At 41.2% G+C, this 21,329-nt stretch overlaps 1 protein-coding gene and 1 long non-coding RNA gene across 2 annotated transcripts in view; both read right to left on the reverse strand.

Annotated features, from left to right (window-relative positions):
- The window catches only part of RASSF3 (Ras association domain family member 3), a 52,004-nt gene that overhangs the window by 25,294 nt on the left and 5,381 nt on the right, over positions 1 to 21,329 (reverse strand). The gene's annotated exons all lie outside the window — the stretch shown is intronic.
- On the reverse strand, positions 16,148 to 19,302 carry LOC138718666 (uncharacterized). Its single transcript, XR_011337133.1, has 3 exons — positions 19,281 to 19,302; positions 17,316 to 17,362; positions 16,148 to 16,250 (listed from the first exon to the last, which is right to left on the reverse strand). It is a non-coding gene; the product is annotated as an uncharacterized lncRNA (long non-coding RNA).

Here is a 21,329-nt window from a genome sequence, read left to right on the forward strand (position 1 = left end):
TATCAGAAGACCACAGAGAAAGCAATGGTACAAGTTTTATGTTGCCCTGCCTGGAGAAAGTGTGGTCAGCCCACCACACATAGAGAGGATGTCTCAGAGAACAGCTGTTTAGATGTCTCTATTGAATAAAAAAACCCAAAAAACTGACCTACCAAAGAGACTCTCAAACAAAGCCTGGCACTCCAAATACCAGAGCAAGCTTCCTAGAAACCAGCTCTTGTTCCAACCCAAGAGAAAGATAAGAAATTGTTACAGCTGGCTTTTGTTTTGACAGCTCAAGAGAGATCTGCAAATCCTATGGCACATGAGAATTTACCTATCTGGCAGGGCAAAATGAAAAGCAAAAAGTAGCCCTTAAAACCTTCAAGAAGACAGGCTCCTGTTTCCTAAGACCTGCCCTTCAACTGCACCGAGCATTAACAGCCTTCTATAAAAGACAAAAAGAAAAGGCACTGTTCCTACCTGAATACAGGCACAGAAACAAACAAGAAGTGTGGGAAGTTAATCCTATAACAAGTATGACCTTATCTAAGTAGGGATGTCAAATAAAGAGTGACCTAAAAGGGAAACTGGTTGAACTACCATTCATCTTGATACAAAGGACAATTTAAAAAACCCCAAACACTTAAAAGGATAATAAAGAAAAATATGAGCAGACAGGGTATCTGGTCAAGAGTTCAAGACTGCATTCAAGTTTCATGGGGTAATTAGATACTGCATGGAAACCAACATAACAGGGTGCCCTTCCTGAGCAAAAACTATCAGCTGGAAACTAAGAGAATGGTTTCGGTATTCCTGGGTATTCTGAGGACCCGAACCTGGTTTACAAGGTAACCCTCAGCCAATTCCTCAAGCACAGCCTACAGATAATCAGTAGAGTTAATCCCCTTCTTGCAAGACAGACCTTATTCCTCAGTGAAAGGAATGCTAGAGGAGTGAATGCAGAACCTACAACACACGTTTTACATGTTAAAAATATAGAGACTCCTTAAAATATACTTGCATATTTGTTCTCATTTCCCTAACCTGGGTAATACAACAGAGTGCTGCTGGTAGAGACAAAGAGCTACATCTAGCATCGCAGAAAAAAAGGAAATTGAAGGTCCTATGGTGTTTCCCTTGAAACTGCAAAACAAACAAACAAAAAAACCCACAAAAACCCAAGTCAACCTTACTTTGTTTGTTTTCACACTTTTTCCAGAAGCTTGCATTGATAAGGAAGCTGGATGGGATGGGAAGAAGCTGTCTGAAAGTAGGATTTATATAAAATCCACCTCAGAATCCCACCACCACGTGTTGCAGTTTATAGCAGAGATGTATTTTAAAACATACAGCCCCCTGAGGTGGGCTGCTTTCTCTCTGGCCTCTCTTGCCTTCAGTAGTAGGAACACATAGCTACACCCCAAAGAACTCAAAAAAAATGGAAGATACGTGTGTTCCCATATCTTCTAAAGTCAGTCAGTGTGTCTCAGTGTTCTGCAAGTTTTGCTACTGCCCCAATTTTGCCATTTTGCCACAGAAAGCCCTTGGGCTGAGGCATGTGTGGGGAGATAAGGCAACATTAATTTTTCCCGAACCTCAGTGAAGCTAAAAGGAGGATACACATCAGGATAGCACTACTCAAAGCAGCTGCCAGCAATTCAGAAGGACCTCCTATGTTACCTGGAGACAGAGTAAACTGGAAAAACACCCCAGTGATGGCAGCTGCAGAAAGACTCCTAAGGGAATGCCTAAGAGCTCTCCTCTCCCATAGCAGGAAGGGGCTTCTCATCCTGCATCTTATTTTTTACAGCAGAACTCTGAAGGACATCTCACAGCCACCTGCAGAGCAATTGGCTCTGTGCCTACCTCCTTGGAACAGATTAGGGGAAGCCAGGATGCCCAGGAGCAGGTGGTTCAGTGTATTATGGGGCAGCACCAACACTGTAAGGAGAGGCAAGATTCCCAAAAACTTATCTGGTTGAAAAAAACAGTGGCCTCCTATGCAGAGCTTCTGAAAGACACAGACTCCATGAACGTAAATTAGCTGGTTGTCCAAAAAGAGGGTGGGTTAGAAAGGAAGGGCAGATCATCATCTGACCTATCCCACAGCGATTAAGAGAGAAATACTGGCATGTGGGGAAAGGAAGCAGCTAGAGAGAGTAAACACTCAGGGCAGCAAGTACCTCCATGGAGATCAGGTAAGTAGCTGTTATCTTACAAGGGAAAGGAGTGGCTGTAGGAGGTAGCAGAGATCAAAGACTCAGTAAGTAGAGCAGGGAGGAGATTAAAGGGCTGAGCTGCAGACACCCACCTAATCCAGGGTGAGTCAGTACAACAGCATGGAAAAGACCAGGGAGAGCTCAAACCCCAGCAGAAAATAGAGTCCTGCTGCACCCAAGAGACATGAAAGCCGAAATCATCGTGGAGCAAAAACAAGCCAAGGTAAATCTGAGGAAGAGGAGTCAAGAAAGGAGACAAGTCACTGGTATGACTGGAAGGCAGAGTCACTGTTGGCACATCACAAGCACCTCCCAGCACTGCAAGTGTCAGCATCAGCGTGCTCTTCAGACACAGAGACTGCCATGTCAAAAAAAAAAAAAGGTTTTTAGCAAAGTGTCACCACCACAGCCTTCATGCCCACTTCAGGGAACCAGTCAGGGAGCCCAGTATAAATGCTCAGTGATCCAGGACATACAGATACTTCTCAACTCAGGTTAAAGATATGCTACAGCAGGCAAGGAAACAGAGCTATGCTTCTGACTTCCAGCTCTCAGGAATCCAGCTTCATCCCAGGGAAGGCTTTGACTTGGCCTGTGGCTTACCCTGCTGCCTGGTTTAGCATAACAAATGTGCTCTGATCTTCCTGCAGCAGCTGCCTTCTTCCTGCCCTTCCTGTGCCGCTCTCCTGGGTATGTTATAGTACCGTGGCCTACAAAACCATCACTTCAAATTCAAATGCATCATTTTGGTTCTCCGTTCTTTAAAGATACCATTCACACTACCTAAGCTGCAAAAAAGGAAACAGAAATAAAGAAGAGCTGACTGCAACTAGTTAACAGACTGGTATTCAAGTTATATAGTTTGCTCCGTTATACAACAGATCAAGTAAAAAGAAAACTGGAGGCAACTACAGCTTGGTGACCTAGGGGTACTAGAAAGAACACAAAAGTTGGTTGCTGCTAACTAATAAAGGTGGAGATGAGTGTGTCTCCTCACTGTGAAAGCCAAGGAAGAAAAAGCAGCATTTCACTTCTCAACAGTTAAAAAACCTAAAGGGATTTAAAGTGCATGCTAAAAGGAATGAGAAGTTGATTGTTTTCCTACAGAGACTCACTTTAAGTCACCCAGTGTCATCAAATACCTGGAGGCAGCCATCACTTCTAGCACACGTAGACTGTACCTACAAAGTGTCTTGAAGGAAGCTGCTGGGTGTCACTGCCCAACTTCAAATTAAAGCGCGACAAGTGAAAAGCAAGGTTGTTCTTATTGCTACATGTGAAATGAGCACCTAAGAAAGCATTTCTGCTAGTCTATTTGGTTTAAAAGTACCTGTCACAACAGCTAAACCATTTGAGGAAGTATTTAAAAAAGAATAAGCTAAATGTGGAGCTAAGTTGGAGGCTTACAAAACTCAAGTGCTTTTTCCAAGTTACCTTTCAACAGGTCAGAATATGGAAAGGCTTTTCTGAACTTCATGAGTTAGAAGTCTGATTTTCACAGGTGTCAAGTGCTTGGAGTTGTCATCAACTTCTGAAGGGGTGGGACAGCAGAGAGCTGCCAGTTACACTAAGGAAAAAAAATCCTTTAATCCTTTCCATAGAAGACAAATCAGTAACAACAAAACTTATTTTATAGTCAAGTCCAAAATTACTGTGAATTTTGAAGTTAATCCTTATTCTTGGCTTTACATTTAATACCACGACATTCCTGCAATAACATAGAAAACAAAACACCTCTCATCACTTGCTGCAAGGTTGATCTTAGCGTATATTTAATATGTCTCAAACCATACTTAAACTACCTGTGGCAGACAGACGCAGTACATTTACAAATGACTTTTGCCTAGTGTAATTACCTACTGACAGGTATTTCCTAAGCACTGAGCAATGAAGGGTTCGATTTCAACAATGAAACCAGATTTCTTTCTGATTTGCTGACACTTGCAGTGGCAAAAATGAAATATGAATATATGAAAAAAAAAATCTAGATGGTAGTGTTGCCTTGATTTTTTTTGTGCTTTAAAATAAAAAGACAGATTTCCTGTCCTTTCCAACGTTATCAACAGCCAGTTTAATTTTTCTAAGAGATTCTTCTTCAGCCTGTCACTTTGACTAGCCAGGAGAGAAGATGCAAAGCACTTAAAAGAGTTGTTTGAGACAATGAGTGCTTCAAAGGACCTATTAGGTATGTATTAAAATATCATTTCAGGCAATCAGCAGTGCAAGTTGATTCGAGAAAAGAGACACTCTCCATCTTTCTCTCCAGAAGACAGATAACACCTTCAGATTTTAGTCTGTGCATCCAACTTAACATTTCCCAACAGCAAGCAATTCCATGTTGAAGCTACCATTTATTTTCTTAATGCTTTCAAGATTTACAAGCAGTAGGTAACTCTACAAGGAGGCATAGTGCATCACTCTAGACCACCACTCCTCTACTGGGGGGAGCTGGGAGGAGAATGTGTGCAGAAGCAAAGAACAAGCAGTGAATAGATGATGCAAAGAAACACCCATGCGAGTTGACTCTATGTTCTGGTGCAGCTGGTACCAAGCAACTGTAAGTCAGCTCCTCCACAGACACCCAGGCACCCCTGCAAAACATGTCCCTGCAAAGAGCTACAGTGCAGGATTTAGTCCACGCATTGCAAAACTCTCCACGCCCCAACCAGCCTCCTCACATCCTAGGCATCTTGAACAGCAAGGTAAAAGCTCTGAACGGATACTCTTTTCAGCTAGCAGGCTTACTCAAAGAGCCCCACTCCCTCTTTTTTCTTAGATGACTCATCTTAATGGCGTTCCCTGGTGTTATATACTACAACCCCACCAAAAGCTGTATTGCTAAAAGCAAATAACAAGGAACCAGTGTTACACTGGGCAACACAGCCACCAATTTACATCACACCATACTCTTAACAGCTTTTATTTGCTCTAGAGAGCAAACACTAAAGCATTATCACCCAGACTTGGTCAAACATGAGTGCTACGTTTTCCCAGGTAGTGTGACACAACCCAATAATCTGCTGCTCTCAAGGACAAACAGGGTATTTCACTCCCTGTCCCTATAGTTGTGAGGTCTCGCCTCCTCCCTGGTTCTCAGCATTTATTCAATCTCTTGGTGAGGGAAACTCAACTCACTAACCTGTCAGGGAATTAACTCTGGAAGAAAAAGCAAGCCAGCAAAAGAAAGTCCAAACAGTATAAGAAGCAGCGCATGGACAGACCGTGTAAGATTTTTCATTATCAACTTCAAGCTGCTTTACCCAGTCAACTACTACATGACCCACTCACAGGATGCCAGCCAAACATCTTGCAACAAGGTCTCTGGGGTTTGGGTTGGTTGCTTCCTAAAAGCAAGATATAAAAGGCACTTCTGTGTAAAACCGGAGATAAAACACCACAGTTTTCAGTGGAATTCTTTACATCGCTCTGCTCTTTAAAGAGTCAACAGACTCCCCCAAAGAAGAGTTTGAAATGCTATCTGACCAAATCAGTAAGGCAAAAACTCAGTACATACAAGTTCAAGGCTCTGGTCTCATCAGATCCAGAAAGGAATTCACACTTCAGGTATACTAACATGGGTTTTGAAAGAGGATTTGTTCATCACCAGTGAAGCCATTTGGGAAAGTGTATCATATTGACTACAGATGCACATTTTTTCCCTCCTAGTTTCATTTTATTCTCAACTTCAGAAAGATTGAAGGTCTCAAAGAGCAGTTCTAGTAGGAAGGCACAAGAGACACGTGGATCAGAGCTGCTCCACTCATCAACAGGAGACAACCCGAGAGCCCAAACAATAACGGAAGATGACATTGACTGCAACAGCCCAAGTGCACTGACAATCCTCATCAAGACTTGCAAGCCCAAAACAGCAGGACAATTTGTAATTCCTGAGGCCAGAGCTATCAGGCTTGCCTAAGCAGGCAACCTTAGAAATTCAACATGCACCTTCAAACTTGGTAATCCCCCTTCAACTAATTTTTTCCCCCCAGGAGCTACTGGACAACCTCCCAAATTCCCTCTGCACTACAGTGAAGTCAAGCCTGTGTGGCTTTGGCCGCTATAGTCTGAGATACTTCTGCAACACAATGATGTTTTCCCTCTGCAACCAGAATGAACTGTCAGCTCTTCAGCAAGGGACAGCTGTGATGTCTATTAGATAAGCACCATTCAAATTTTGACTTGGGGCCTGCAGTGAAGAGAGTATGGGAAAACGCTACTTGAAATGACGCAAATCACCACGTGCCCTTTATGATATTACAGGGTCACTGAGATAAGTTTCATGTATTCCAAAACTTTCACACACTCACTTAGAAAGGTATATGCTTAACGAATTTAAATGCAATCTCACATGCCCAGTAGTTGAGTAAAAACATGAAAAGGAACTGCTACTGGAAACAAATAATGGGAAATGCTTATCCAGAAAGCGTTTTAAAATTATAGAACTGCAAATACACTGTCCTTCCACATACAGAAGTAGTATTTCCCTTATTAATCTTTCTAATAAGATTTGATACTTAAAATGTTTCCTACTGTACTTCATGATCTGCCCATAAGTCATTTGTTTATTATCCACCCTGCAGGATGAACCCTCTTTCTTTAAAGCATCAAAGCCATCTTAGGCAGTTGATCAGACGTGACAGTGAAGCAACACATCCTCAATGGGAAGGGAAGCACGGCTGTAAAAGGCAGGCAGAAGACACTGAAATTCAGCTGGATGACAAACTTGGATATTCTGTTATCTTATTCAAAACTACTTTCTTGCTTTAAGGTAGTTTTACTGAAACTCCAGCTTTCCTCAACAGTCTCTCAGTTTACTAATACCCCAGAGTATAATTAAAATGAGGTATGAATTTAACAGGCTTCCTATCAACTTGCTTCTAAGGACACAGACATTTGCATGATCCAGCTGAAACATGTAATCAGCCACTTACAATAACAAAGAACTCAAAAGGAATCCTGTTTTCCAAAGATGGAAGTGGTAGAAGCAGCAAAGAGGAGAAAAAAATAGCATCCTTTGCTCTGACACGCAGTGTCTACTGCATATGACTAAACCCTAGGTCAAACAAACTTCAAAACTTTTTTTTATTATTATTTTTGAAATACAAAAGATTGCATCAAATGAAAGCACATTTTGTAATTTGCTTATAAACCATGAAGTTCTCAATCTTGTCCCTCTTACATCAATTGCTGGGTTATAAAAAATAAAAAAGGTAAAGCTTATTCAGATCAGATAATTGCAAAGACCAAGACATGCTGTTCCCTTTGCTTTATTCTAGAAGATTGATTAAGATGAAGACAGACATGCTCTGTTCTTCCTAACAAAGGATTTTCCAAAGTTTGTTTCATCTGGAGGTAATATGTCTGGTGAAGGGCCCTTCAGTCTCTGTCATACACTGCAAAATGGACTTACAAGCAGATTTGACACAAAAAAATATTGTGGGTTTTTTTAAGGTACTGATGTACAGATTAAGCTGTTCCAAAAAATTAGTTCTGTAGAAACATACAACCTCACTTCGAGAATCCCTTCTTAAGTCCCACTCCTCATTGCAAATCATCCCCAATACTGTAACAAAACGTTCGTGCTGTTAGAGCTGGGGGAAGGAGTACGCAGTGATCCTGAAGTAATCAAAGGAAACCAAGGCATGGGATGGAAAGCCAGATGCCGGCTTTAAAAGAAAGCCAAATCCTTTGAGGTTTATAAATCCATTAAAGATGTATCTGTCCATTTTTATCTATATCTTGTGATAGGAATGGTTACTGGAAGGCAGGCATTCATAAAATTCTGCCAGATTCCAGCACAGGCCCACTGCTGGGAGAGCTTAGCTGAGGAGCCTCTTGGCCAAAAAAGCCCTTTGAAAGAAGCCCTGCAGCATTTCATCCCAGAAGAGCGAGCACTAAGAGGCACAACCAGGGAATGGGAAGGAAGTTCAAGTATCTGCCACTCCAGAGGGAAAGGGGGTAAAAGGGTTAACCTCTGTACTGCAATAAATATACAAAGGTCCAGGGAAAAGGTAATGCCAAGTCTCCTTCCCTGGGAGCATTCCTATCTTTCCACTGCTTAGAGTTAAAAGCAGATTGCCTCCTCTAACTGGGCTGACTAGGGCAAGAACTAAACTATGCCAAGCAACTGTGTAAGAGAATAAACACACATAGGATGCTTACTCTTCTCTAGATAAACACACAGAACTGCCAACAACACAGCCTCAAGTCAGCAGCAATGAATACAATCCATGTCCTTCCCCACGCAGCACACTCGCAGGGTGCCACCAACACCAAAGGGAAAGCAGAGGAAGGGGACTGGAGGCGCGAGCCAGAACAGAAATATTAAACAATGCTCCTGCTATAGTCCCTGCCATAAAGAATCCAAACTGCTGCAGGCCATACAAACACAGTCTTATTTACTCAACTCTTCAAAACTTCCAGGTCCTCCTATGTTCTAGAAAAGCAAGACTGTTCCAAAAACATTTTCTGACTCAAATAACTCAAGGTCAGGGGCAGCATCAGCTCCATTTAATACTGGAAATTCTTCCAGTAGCCTCCAAAAGGGCAACAAAAAAACAGGAGTGTTTTGCATGCAAGGGAAATAATGATGCCTGGTTTGCTATGGTCTTGCATGTGATCTGCTTGTAAACCAGACTGCAGAAGACTTTCACACAGATGGCTACGTAGAGGCAAGTCGTGACTGATTTTCTTTCTCCTGTAGGGATTCTCTCCAGTGGATGCCCTGATGTCTCAAACAGCTCCTGCTCCCACTGCCTCTTTTCTCATGGTCAAAGAAGGGTCACCAGCAGGGTCTCTCTGCAAAACCTGCTTACCACTTAACTAAAGATCAGCTTCAGTCCCCCATCCCTTTGTGAGATCTGGTCAACAATGTTACCTAAGCTTTGGAGAGGGAAGGGGAAAAATGACACAAGTCTCTGCTGCAGGAAACAGCTAAAAAATGAGTACCCAGCATAGTTTTGAGATCCTGCCACCAGGAGCAAGACAGGTTAAGTTACGCCTCCACCAGAGCAATGACTGATTTTGAAACAGCTACACACTACGCTGAGAGACAGTGCAGACCCACTTGTATTTCTGCCACCCGCACTTCTACTTGTTCTATGCACAAACAGCTTTCAGCCTCCTCAGGCACCAGCTGAGGACTCTTCACAAATGCTACCGATCTGCTATGCCACATGACTTTCTTATAGCAATGAAAAGGGACTTTAAGAGGGTCAGAAAAACCATTCTTGTAGCAGAGTCTTGCTAAAGTCTACTGTGCGGTCAGCAACACAGACACAAAAGCAAAAATTTCCCATGCCCTTTGTAAATTGTGCAAGTATTCAAATAAAGCCCGACAACAATTCACTTTGCTCAGTAAATTAATTTTTCCTCCAGAGATGAATGTAAGATGACAGGTCACCTTGAAAAGAAGCCATATCATTAAAACAGAACATTTTCAGATTAAAAGAAAAAAGAGACACTATCAAGGTTCAAGGCAAAAGAAGAATCTGGAACCAAAGTACAAGACCTCCTTGAAAGGAGAACGCTATTTGCATACCCTTTGCAGCAGCGGGGGGTTGGGGATGCAGAAGAGAGAATTTGAAGTGGGACATAGAGTTATAACTGCACGGACATTTGCTAAGTAGGTCTGCATTTGCTAAGTAGGTCTGTGTATTCTGTTGTGCAGAGTAATTAAGAAAAAAACTGAAGAGATAAGCACTTCAGCCTGCACAGGGCTTGGACACCTTCCCAGAATTCAGGTCATAAGTAAAGACTCTCACAAGCAATGAGGGGTGCCAGAACAAACACTTCCACGCAAGTGGTCTGCATTTCCCTGTCTAGCCAAAAATTAAATGATGAGCTTTTTCTTTTTACTGGCAAACATGCAATATAAAAGCACAGCAGCTTTACAAATTTCAGTCTCTTGCCCACTTTCACACAACTTCACTGTTATGTCAACACTCAAGTTCTAAATACTGTTCTACTTAGTACATATTTCATCTACTCTGGTGCGTTAACTCAAAAATACCAAAAATCCTGCATTTACTTTCAAACAAGTTGCTCGGAGAACAACTAAAGCATCTTGAAGCCGGCTGGAGAAAGTCACCTGGATTTCCAGCACAATTACACACTGATAAAAGGAGCTTCAAATTCAGTCTGAAACTACATCTGAATGGCAAAGTATACTCTCTTCATCCATGGAAAGGAAGCCAAGGGACCAGCTGTGGTTGCTAGATATCAGCTTGCACAAACATTTTAACTACCTTTCAATTACCAGTAAGGACCTTCAGATCTCCAACAGAACAGCAGCTAAAAAAAGGAGGGGTTTACAGTTAATCTCCCAACATACCAGTGTTACAAATAGGATAGCTTAACAGATGGCTGGTAAGTAGTATTGATAAATATTATCAGAAAGGCATTTGTATGCAGCCAGGTATTGTTTTGTGACCTCTTCAGGCATCACAGCCATGAAGAAAGAGGTTTGAGAGAACACACAAAATGCTGAAGGTCCTTCATCCCCAAAGGGCATGGTGGAGCTCTCTGCAGAGCAGCCAGTAGCCTTTTACTCGAGGCCATGGAAGCATCCCATCCCTGCCTCTCTCTCTGTAACACTAGCAGGCTGCACAGGCATGGGGGGAAGAGTCCCCTGCTCTCCTCACCTTGACCAGGACTCCTGGTCTCCTCACCCTCAGTGTCCCAAGAGGGCCAGACACACACATGCTCTTCCAGTCCAATGGCTGCTGATCATCACCGCTCCACTTCTGAGCTCTCAACAAAACAAGGAACTTTGAAATTAATGCCTAAGGGATATTACTAATTGACAGAACCAAAATTTTATATATATCTAAATATTTATACCTATTTCTCAGAGTCCCTCTGCATCGCACACATCTAAGAGCCAAGATTAGAGACTATTACAAAAAGGCTGCTTCAAACTGCTAAATGTTTTCCAGGTCTTGGCAACATCACTCAGACTTTGGTGCTTCATCACCCATTGGTTCTACCCAGTCCACCGGCAGCCAGCCATACCTGTTCCTTGATTGTTTTAGCAAAGTACCTGAAGCACACTGACACAATGCTGAGCAAAAGATCTAAAAGTACAAGGAAGGGAGGAAATGTCTTATGGTTTGTACAGTAAAAACAACCAATGTGAAAAACTAAATCTAATCTGCCAAATAATGAGGTTTTGTTTTCTATATTTTTTATACTTGGTACTTTTCTTACACTAACAGCAGACATAGCTCTGCTATTTTCCATGATCCTGACTATCTTAGTGCCTTACTCATTTGAGTGCTGACCAATTTTTCACTGTCAGTCTTGTGGGAGAGAAGAAAGGGAAAAAAAAGTGGTGATCTTTCCTTCCAGCTTGTCCAGAAGCTTATCAGGTGACACTCTCCCTCTTAAAAATGAGCAAAATAAACTGTTAAACAGTTACGAGTCAAGATGTTCACATGTTCCCACTTCACGATTAGAGAGAGGCAGCAGCAGCACGTACCCCAGTCTTTGCTTCTCCCAGTGGTTCAACGTCTTGGCAAGGCCTCCTGCCAAGAACTGCCTCTTCTCTTGCTGTAGCTTCTTTTTCACCTGCATTTCCCTTATGTCTTCCACCCAGTAAATGACACCTTCATCCCCTCAAGTAGTGGTGGTGTCCAAAAGGCTGCCTATATTTACACTTCTGAAAACAGCAGTAACTGTTACGCCATAAGGAATACAGCTCACAACAAAAAGTAAAATCACGGCACGAGGTTGATTACTGCAATAAATCACCACAGCCAGTTTCAGCTGCAAAACTTTTTATGAAGTGGCATGAAAACAGATACTGATGATATGTTTGTCTGACATTAATAAATCCCTTCCAGTCTTCTCTCAAAACTGGCAAGCAAGGGAACTTACCTGCAGTTTTAAAAAGCAAGCAAAGAACTAAGACTCTACTTCCATTAACAGGCTCACACTTGCAGTGGAAAATTTTTTTAACTCCTTGAGACTGAGGTTAGTCAAGGCACATGGAAGCGTGCAGGTACCTTTTGGTGTGGCATAACTTCTAAAATACATTTCAGCATGCTTAAAACAGCACCCTCAACTTTATTCTCTAAATGGATGAGCTGGCCTGTTAAACCTGTTACAGGGAACAATTAAGGAAGGATTCTAAAGCCACAGAAAATATGAAGAGCTAGAAACACACAAATGTAGGTATTTTTAAAATCAAGAATCTGCAAGTAAATCCAAACTTTATATTGCAATCCTATTTGCTACAGATACTCAAGCACAAAACTTTTTCTATTCAGCAAGTTCCACTGCTTTCTTCTTGCTCATCTCCTCTCAGAAGCATTACTCATTAAAAAAAAGACAGACCAAAATGGCACAAAACCAAAAAGTCCACTGTTCCACCTTCTGCTTACCTGCAGCATCTCTGTCCGGTTAAAAAATCTGTCCACTCCAACGCACGTCTTCACTGCACCATCTACCGAGGCTCTTCCTCCCAAAGCACAGCTCCACCAGGTAAGCCAAGCCCAAGCAGGGCTTCTTGAGGTCCCACCCTCCCAGTCAGCCTCTCCACCTCCACACTATTCCATCTGCTGTAGCGCCAGAACTGCTTCTCTTACAACCACACAGAGATCTGGTTCAAGGAACGCATATGGCAAAAAACCTAACTTAATTAGTTTATAATAAAGTTGCTCAAGTGATGGCAGCTATGCTCTCAAATGGCCTCACACCTGCAGCATCCACCTTGCAGGTATGTGGCTGAGACATTACAGGGAACAACCAACGTAAGTAGGATGAACCGCTCTGTGATAATCCCTTTATGTTCTACCTTGAGGGTAATCACTCGTTCCTCTTGCTTCATAAAAGCCTGGAAACCCGGCTGTGCTCAGCACCCTCTACAACATCTCCAAACAAAGACAGTGCTGCGAGTTGCACCAGGCTTGTGTTTTGACAAAAGTTACATCCTGTGAACCAAGTGGTGTTTAATACCGAGCTTACCATGTTTTCACCAGAGAGTTTTGTATACGTATACTTCAGCAAAATCGGAGTATGGTGAAGTTATAAACCCAGAAGAAAATACCACCTACCTACTTACAGATAACCTGTGTAGATTAGCAATCCAATAACCAATGTTGGTAACAACTCACCAAAATTAGAAGACTTCTTTGTGAGCACGCAGTCATGAAACCATACAGAGACTGAAAGAACAAAGAGGGAACAGAGAATGTACTGCCCAAGGAAGTAACATCCTGGTACACATCTGAAAGAGAATGGTATCCAATTCCAGTTCCGAGTTTCAGTAGGGCATCCCCACATTTCAAACTTTTTTCACTTGCCTTTGTTTCGAACAGTCAGATCAAAGTTTGAATTTCTCTAGGAGGACACCACTGAGGTTTGTTTGGCAGCATATAGTGAAGGGACAGGGGAAAGCAAGAAAGGATCTCTGGAAAGACCTAAAAAAGCAGTTCCTTCCCACATGCAGGGAATAGCACTGTATTTCTAATGATTGCAATTGGCACACAGTAATGCTCATACCCACAAGATAACGAAATATCAGTGCTAGTACTAACAATGCTGCTTCTATAATCCTTATAATAATAAACACTCCTCTGCTGCCTTTTGTTGATGACACAATCACTACCAAATGTAAAATGACTTCTGAAAGATGTTTTTTTACCCTGTGTCTTCCAGCTCTGTCTCTGAAGATGAAAACATATAGGTTACTACTTGTACAAGAGGTTAAATCCAGATACGCAGCATGGAGCTCCTGTCTGGAATTCTCCACATAACTTTATCACAACTACATAGCGCAGTAAAAGCTGTATTACATATTACAAGATTTTTCCAGCATTGGTCATGTAGGCCTAGCTAAAACCAAACTGATTGTAATACAGGACCCTTGATTAAAATTCAAGGGTGGAGAAGGAGAGAAAGAAGAAAAAAAAACCCAAACCGCAATGGTACCATACTCATATCCTTACTAGGTGCTTCATCAATCTATTTCAGGAGCTGTTTTGAGTATAAATCACTAAAAAAAGAAGCCTGCCATCAGCTTTGGCTGTTAAAGGAAAATCACTGGGTTTATGACTTTTTTGCAATACTACACCATTTCCACAGAACATGTCATTTTATTGTCTTATACAGCAAACACCTACTTCACTGGCATCATCACAACTCAAACCTACATCTTTCTATTTCAGTGGTAACATAAAAAATATCTCAGGGAGGAAATCATCAAATCGTTAGAATCAAATATGCTTTGAAGAATATTTAAGGTCTGTACTTAGGGGTGGGGAAATATGTGCCTTTTAATTATTTTTTAATTAAATCAGCTTTGAGTGCTAAAGTTCAGAGCATTAGAAACTGCTTTGATGTTTCACTTCACATAGCATTAATCTTTTAGTGCAGTATAAACAATCATGTTCCCCCATCTTGAGATAAGCCTCGCATCACGTGAACACGTAACTGAATCAAAAGCAGCTGTCAACTTTAACAAACCCATCAACTCTATCCATAAAACAAAATAAACTGTGATATATCTCTGTTGAATCATTTTGCCCGTGACTGGGTAAATGCATGCTGTAAGCAGAAGACATTTAGAAAGATACTAAAGGCATTCTGTAACTTCTATTCTATTGGAATAATCTGTAACTAACTTAAATCCTTTTCCATTTGTATTAAGGCACATCTTCTCACCTCGCAGTCCCAGCAGAAGCTACGAAACAGCAGTTTGGATATCCAAAACATGAAAAAACTTGCTACAGACATCTTAGCAAAGGGTCTGTGGAAGAAGAGGCCCTGAAGCTCCTGCAAGCAGGATGACCCTCTACAGGGTAGCATATTAAGAGAAGAAAATTAAGTTTTTCCTACAATTCAGTTCAGGAGGTGCAAAACTGCCCCCACTGCTGCCACTGAGAGTGAGGGTAAGGCAACTGAAGAACCAAGGACACCAGGAGTAAGCCAAAAACAAGAGGGTGATGCCAATAACTTCACTGATTGAAAACACACACCATACATTCATCTCAGGCACAGGTGAGCATAAAGCTGCAGGGGGACAAAACATAGGATTAACTTCCCAGGAACCTCACTGCAATTAGGTGATCAAAGAGAAGTCAAACTGATTGGCATTATACCACCTGCCGTGTTTCAAGCCAACTTACTTTATTTTCTGACAGCTGGGCACTCCTATAGGATTACTGTTTTATGGACAGTTCTGTTCTTATTCAGAACTCAAGAAAGATGTACATTAGGAATTGTTTTCCCTGTATTTTATAACAAATCACAATATCAAAGCAACCACGAATGCCCTATAGTTTAATAAATCAAACAGAAATTCCTGATGCAACAGGAACCACTTTGTATTTGACATCCATCAACTGAAGGAGCACCACTGGTTTTCCTCCTTGCTTAAGTACCTGGCATTTATTTGGGATAATGTTATCTGTGCTGTGATCAGGTCTAAGACATAGGAATTGTCTAGGTTGAGTGCCTGCTACTTGGCACCCAGTGTAATGCAGAATATAGAAATCTCACCATACTAAGTGCGTGAGCTGTCTGCTTCATTTTACAGATTATCAAGAATTTGGACCCGGGTGACAGAAAGATAGATCCTTCTATTCTTTGATAACACTACTGACTATTTTCTCCAGAAAAAAAGTTGCAACGTACAGCACAGAATTAAAAATCTCATAGAAGATATTTTCTTCAGCACGCTTTAATTAAAACACAGTTGGTTTACCTACGCTGAGTTTTATTTTGCCAATACTATACTTTCTAAAAAGCAGAAAGAATACTTCCTAGGCAAGCAAGGGACCAACAAAAGTTCAGAAAAGTGAATCACATGGTCAGCTGAACATTAGTACTGCTTTTCAAAGTCAGTGAAAACAAACTTGTTCCCATGAAGGCCAAATCAGACCCCAAAGCAACACTTTGCAGCTGATACAGAGAATGTTGAGAGAAGGTATTTAGATTTGTCAGCAATTTTATTATAAGCCACAGCAATGCAAGTCAGTCTTAGAGTAAAAGGAGAAGGGATAGTAATTTGTAGCCCAAGAATAAAACAGGTTATCACTTGGCCAGGACCTTAAAGGGGGAAAAAAAAAAAAAAAAAAGGAGAGAAAAAAAGATCATTTGGTACAGGAATGATGTTTCACATTGTCAGCCATGAAGCCCAAAGAAACAAATCTAAGAAAGACAACTTTTTATGCAAATTAATTCAATTTTATATTCAATGAGTATAGTTTAAAATGTGATGATCTAATTCAGAGGTTTATCTGACTGATATCCAGAAGCAGCTGCTCTCTCTTCAGACAGCCATGTGTAGACTCTTACCACTACATCAAATCAAAAGTAAAGCAACCCAATGATATTTTAAGAGTAATCTCCCCAGGGAAATAACTAAATGAAATCACCAAATAGAAAGAGATGTCCAATCTTCAGACTCTATAATGGTCCCACTTCATGAGAATATCTTATCAAGCTGATGTGAATCCATCCACTTAGATCCCAAGATCCCCTTTCTGGGCTCTTTAAGAGCAGCTAAACGGTTTTCATTACAGAATGAGTTGATTCAAGACTCCTTTCATTAGTCATCATTCCACACTGCATATTCTTTAAATAGGAAAAAAGTATTCCCTTAATTCAACAGCTAAAGGGCCCCTGAATATCAAGTTAAATACTCTGAGGATTTGGTTTACTTTAACCTGTCCTGCTAACTCACAAAAAAACTACAAACTGTCCTTAATATCAGATCTTGCATCAAAATTAGCTCACAAGGACCGAGAAACAGTTTTAAACACAGAAAACAAGACTTTTAGAGTTACAAGGCTACACTCCAGGTAGACACTGCATAAGAAATGTGCTAAGTTAGGCTCCAAGAAAGCTGGGAGTATCACCACCAGAGGAAGATTTCTTTATTAAGGAGAACTTGATCTTTCATTAGAGTGGACTTCCGTTGAGCAGGTTTCGTGGGAGTCTGATTACCACTTGATTCAGGTTGCCTGCAAAAGCCATGTTCCCCTGACTGTGACTGTTATTCACAGCAACTGCTCCAAGTACAAAATTTGATTCAACTGTGCGTTTTTGTACAAGACATCTGCACTCACTAGGGTGGAAATTAGAACAGATCATTTTTTAGCCTACACTCACAGCAGGACAGATATACTTCTTGTTCTTCCTTCTTTCAGTTGGAGCTCCTGAAAGACAACCAAGTCACAAATCAACTCCCCATCACAAACCAGACCTTTACCATGTCCCACATGCAACCAGGGTAATCTGTTCCAATTTGCTCTCAACAGCAGGTAAGTGTTCTTATTTATCATCCTGCAACAGATGGAGCAAAGACTCCTTCCTTCTCCTGGATTCCTTAACTATAAACAATGAAAGCAACATCTACTTTAAGCCTTCAGCTGCAAGGGCAAAACTCCCAAGTCCACACCTCATGGAGAGTTAAGAATTTCAGCAGTTTTCAGAAGCACCCCCCATTAAGGCATTCACCCCTGTACTATATCACGAAAAAAGAGCCATCATTTCAGTTTAATTTTTGGATCACAGATATTCCTGCTGCTGGAAATGGGGGGGCTGCATGTTTGGCAGGATTAAAATGAATTTTCCTCCTTCTCGTATTTCCGTTCCTTGCTCTTCAACACTTAGGTTAAACAGTTTAGCTTGATGGATCCAGAAACACTTCTGCAGAAATGCTCTCCCCCAGTGCTTTTCAAAGTTAAACACAAAAGCACAGTCAGAAAAAAAGGGGCTGACCAGTTTTTAAGTCACCAACTGGGGCATTGGCTCCTGCAGCTGGCTGCAGCACATACCTGCCAGGCACTTCAGGCACAGCCTAAGCCACTTCCCACACATAAAACTTTTCTACTGCCAGCAAGCTAACCAGAGTCACCAAAAATTATTTTTTTTTTACCTTTCGCTTCATAAAGGGTAACACAAGATGCATGTCTATGCCTACACTACATTATCTTTGCACGCAACAATAACAACAGAGGAAAAAAATCATAATATAGTGGTTCAAATTACATCTATTGTGAAAAGATTGCTCGACTTCTGCTGATTTCACAACAGCACTGAACCTTGAACTTACTCATTTCAGACACCAGGACAAACAATGCAGGTTAATTCTCCCATTATGCAACATGCAACCACCATATTCTCAATCTTTTAACCGGTGCCAAAGAATATGCCAGTTTCTGTACACATAAGCCCTATGGGTCATGCAGAAATCCCTAGTGCAGTTGCTAGAGTTTATACAGCTTTACCAGATGAACCATGAAGATATTTTGCAACGAAATGAGAAGCTCTGAACAAAAAGACTTCCATAACCTTATCTTATTCATCTATAATTGAACACACTAAATCAAGCTACTGGTGGACTGAACAGCAAGATGAGCAGGTTTTATTCCCAGGGAGCAGAACTCCTCAGAAAAGAGCTATCCAGTAAAAGAAAAGTAATGCTCTAAATAAAGCATCTGAACTAAACTCTTCCATGTTTACAGGCTAGTGTGATCCAAGGCACAATTACGTACAAAAAGCCACTTAGGGGAAGTCCTCTATGATAGCAATTATCAGCCATCAATGAAGTCATTAGGTTACTTTTGCAGTATTAACAAACTCTATCCGTTCCAACCTTTTCTTCAGGGGAACAAGTCAAATCATAGGATTTCTGCTTCAGGGGAAATAAGATTAAGCACTTAATTATTTAGTAAACTATCATCCTCAGCCAGAGCAGAACTTAATCTTTAACTTTCATTATTACTCATCAACTTCTAGGGAGACACGACATTGATCCGGTACTGTCAACACATGTTACAAGGACTGTGCACTATGAGGAACAACACAGCACGGTTAGTCTGAGCATTCACGCACTCGATCACACCTCAGATCAACTATGAGACAGAACACAAGACTAGAAGCCCAAATTATGGACAACAGGGATAACTAAAAAAGATTACAGACAACTGCCTTTGTAATTTGCCCCTAATATATTACTGTATATAATCTCTAAAAGAAACGCACTTGCAAACAGCATTTTCCACAATTACTTGGTGGATAAAGAGCAAGACGGAGAAGCTGGCAAGCAGCACACCAAGTACTCCTACATACCAGCTTCAACACTCGATGCTTCCTCCAAGGCAAATGAACCACTGCTGCTTTTACTATTATTTTCAGCACAGCATACGTTCCTCTGTATACGGGAACACAACTCCTTCTCCAGCACACGCTGATGAGTAACTAGAAAATGATCTTAATTGCTACATAAATCACATCTGGCTACTTAGCATAGCCAAATACATGTCTGCATGGGAAGCACTCTCCTTAAAACTGTCTGCAGTATTTCATCAACCTCACAAAACAGCAAGTACGCCAAAAAACCAGAAATAAAGCAGTAATTACTCATCCCAAGTCAATTCATACCTGCCCACAGAAACGTGTGGGCTTTGTTACAGGCACCTAAATACATACAAAGGCTTGACAATATTGTAGTCAGGTAAGTGCTGCACCAAAACTGGAAGAGATGACAGCGCGCTGTGCTAGCTTCAGTCCCACTGGGGCAAGCCCCTAAAGTCTGTGGGATGTAGTAGTTTTAAGATCTTCATGAATGGTGGTGTCAAAAGGTACAAATCCGCGTGTGTCTGTGTGCATGTTATATTTTATAAGTATTTTTAAATTTTTTTTTTTAAAGTGAGCGCACATATGCATATATTAATAAAAGCCCTACTATTTCTACCTGGGAGGAAAATGCAGTATATCCTGAACAGCCTGGCCCGGCACGCCGCCTGCTGAAGTCCTCAGGACCTTAGCTGCCTGTCAGTGAGGAGATCAGACTGATGGAGACCAGAATGATGGAGACTCGTCACTCTCACTTCTCTCCTCCCGACGCTTATGTTGCCTGGCTTGGCTCACAAGTCTGCTGTCACAGGCAAATGCTGCATTACAGATTGACTGCTTCATCCAAAATCCTCTGTTAATCGGTTTATTTGCAACTGTAATCCAACACTGGTGCCGCTGGCTTTTTACACACAAGGTCAAACTGCAATATCAGTTTTTACTTCAATTTTTCTTTGCAATTTTGCTCTTGCAGTGGCTAAATGTTAGCCAGCAAGAACCACTTCCATAATCATTATTCTGATGTTGTTCTTACACAAAGGTCTACAGCTGAAACAAGAGATCATGAAAACATGGTACCAAATTTTCTCCTGTAAGTAACTGTTTGGAGGGGGGTAATATCTCTTTAGGGCATTCAGATGATTCTGAGCTCAGTTGCTCTGCAGAGCACTTCCCTCAATTCACCAGTCTCCTAAATTCAAACAAAACTCCTTGTGTCTGCATGTCAGCTCAAATGTGTCTAAAGCCTAAGTTTAAACATCTTGGACCATAAATTAGAAAACATTTGGCACATACAGCCTTCAGGGACAGTCCAAAGCTCCAGCAGTTCTGCCCTTCTCCCTTTACACTTAGATAAAGGCAGAGGATTATCCCAACTCAATTATATCACTTAAGTCACAAAACACCCATACGTAACTAGGAAATCCTGATTGTACCAGGGAGAAGCATACCTATTGTACTCCAACACTCACATATGTGAATCAAAGTCTTCCTTTCTCCAAATAAAAGGAAAAATAATTCCAGTGTTTATCTATTGATATAAATGCCAATAGCAAAGCTATAACATCACTGGGGCTCCAAAGGTTTATGCTAACAGAGAAGCAACTCCCAGAGATGCACCTAATAGAGTATTAATACAATAGACTAAAGAAAAAAGTGGAAAGTTAAGAGTTAGTCACTTAGTCCAAATACTACCTGCCACTGTTGCTGCACTCGTGACACTTAAAATAAATTGCTGAATGTAACAGCACTCAATATTTTAGAGACTTGAACTCTTGTTAGGACAGTATGCTAATCCACCTCTCCTAACCTTGTTTCTTAACTATATGAAATAGTAACTGCTAACACACAAAAATTTAAGTTGATTATTCTAAGAACCAACTGCAATGATAAAATAGCACACAGCAATCAGCATGCTCTGCCTGCATGGAGCATAAATCCTGCCGCACCTCCAGAAGCTGTCAGACAACAGAAGAGGACTTGGAGTTCACCCCAAAACCGCTCCTCCAAGCTACTGATGCACACACACCACATCAAGTGGTCCAA

The sequence above is a fragment of the Phaenicophaeus curvirostris genome, chromosome 1, assembly GCF_032191515.1.
Source record: "Phaenicophaeus curvirostris isolate KB17595 chromosome 1, BPBGC_Pcur_1.0, whole genome shotgun sequence".
Taxonomy (NCBI): domain Eukaryota; kingdom Metazoa; phylum Chordata; class Aves; order Cuculiformes; family Cuculidae; genus Phaenicophaeus; species Phaenicophaeus curvirostris.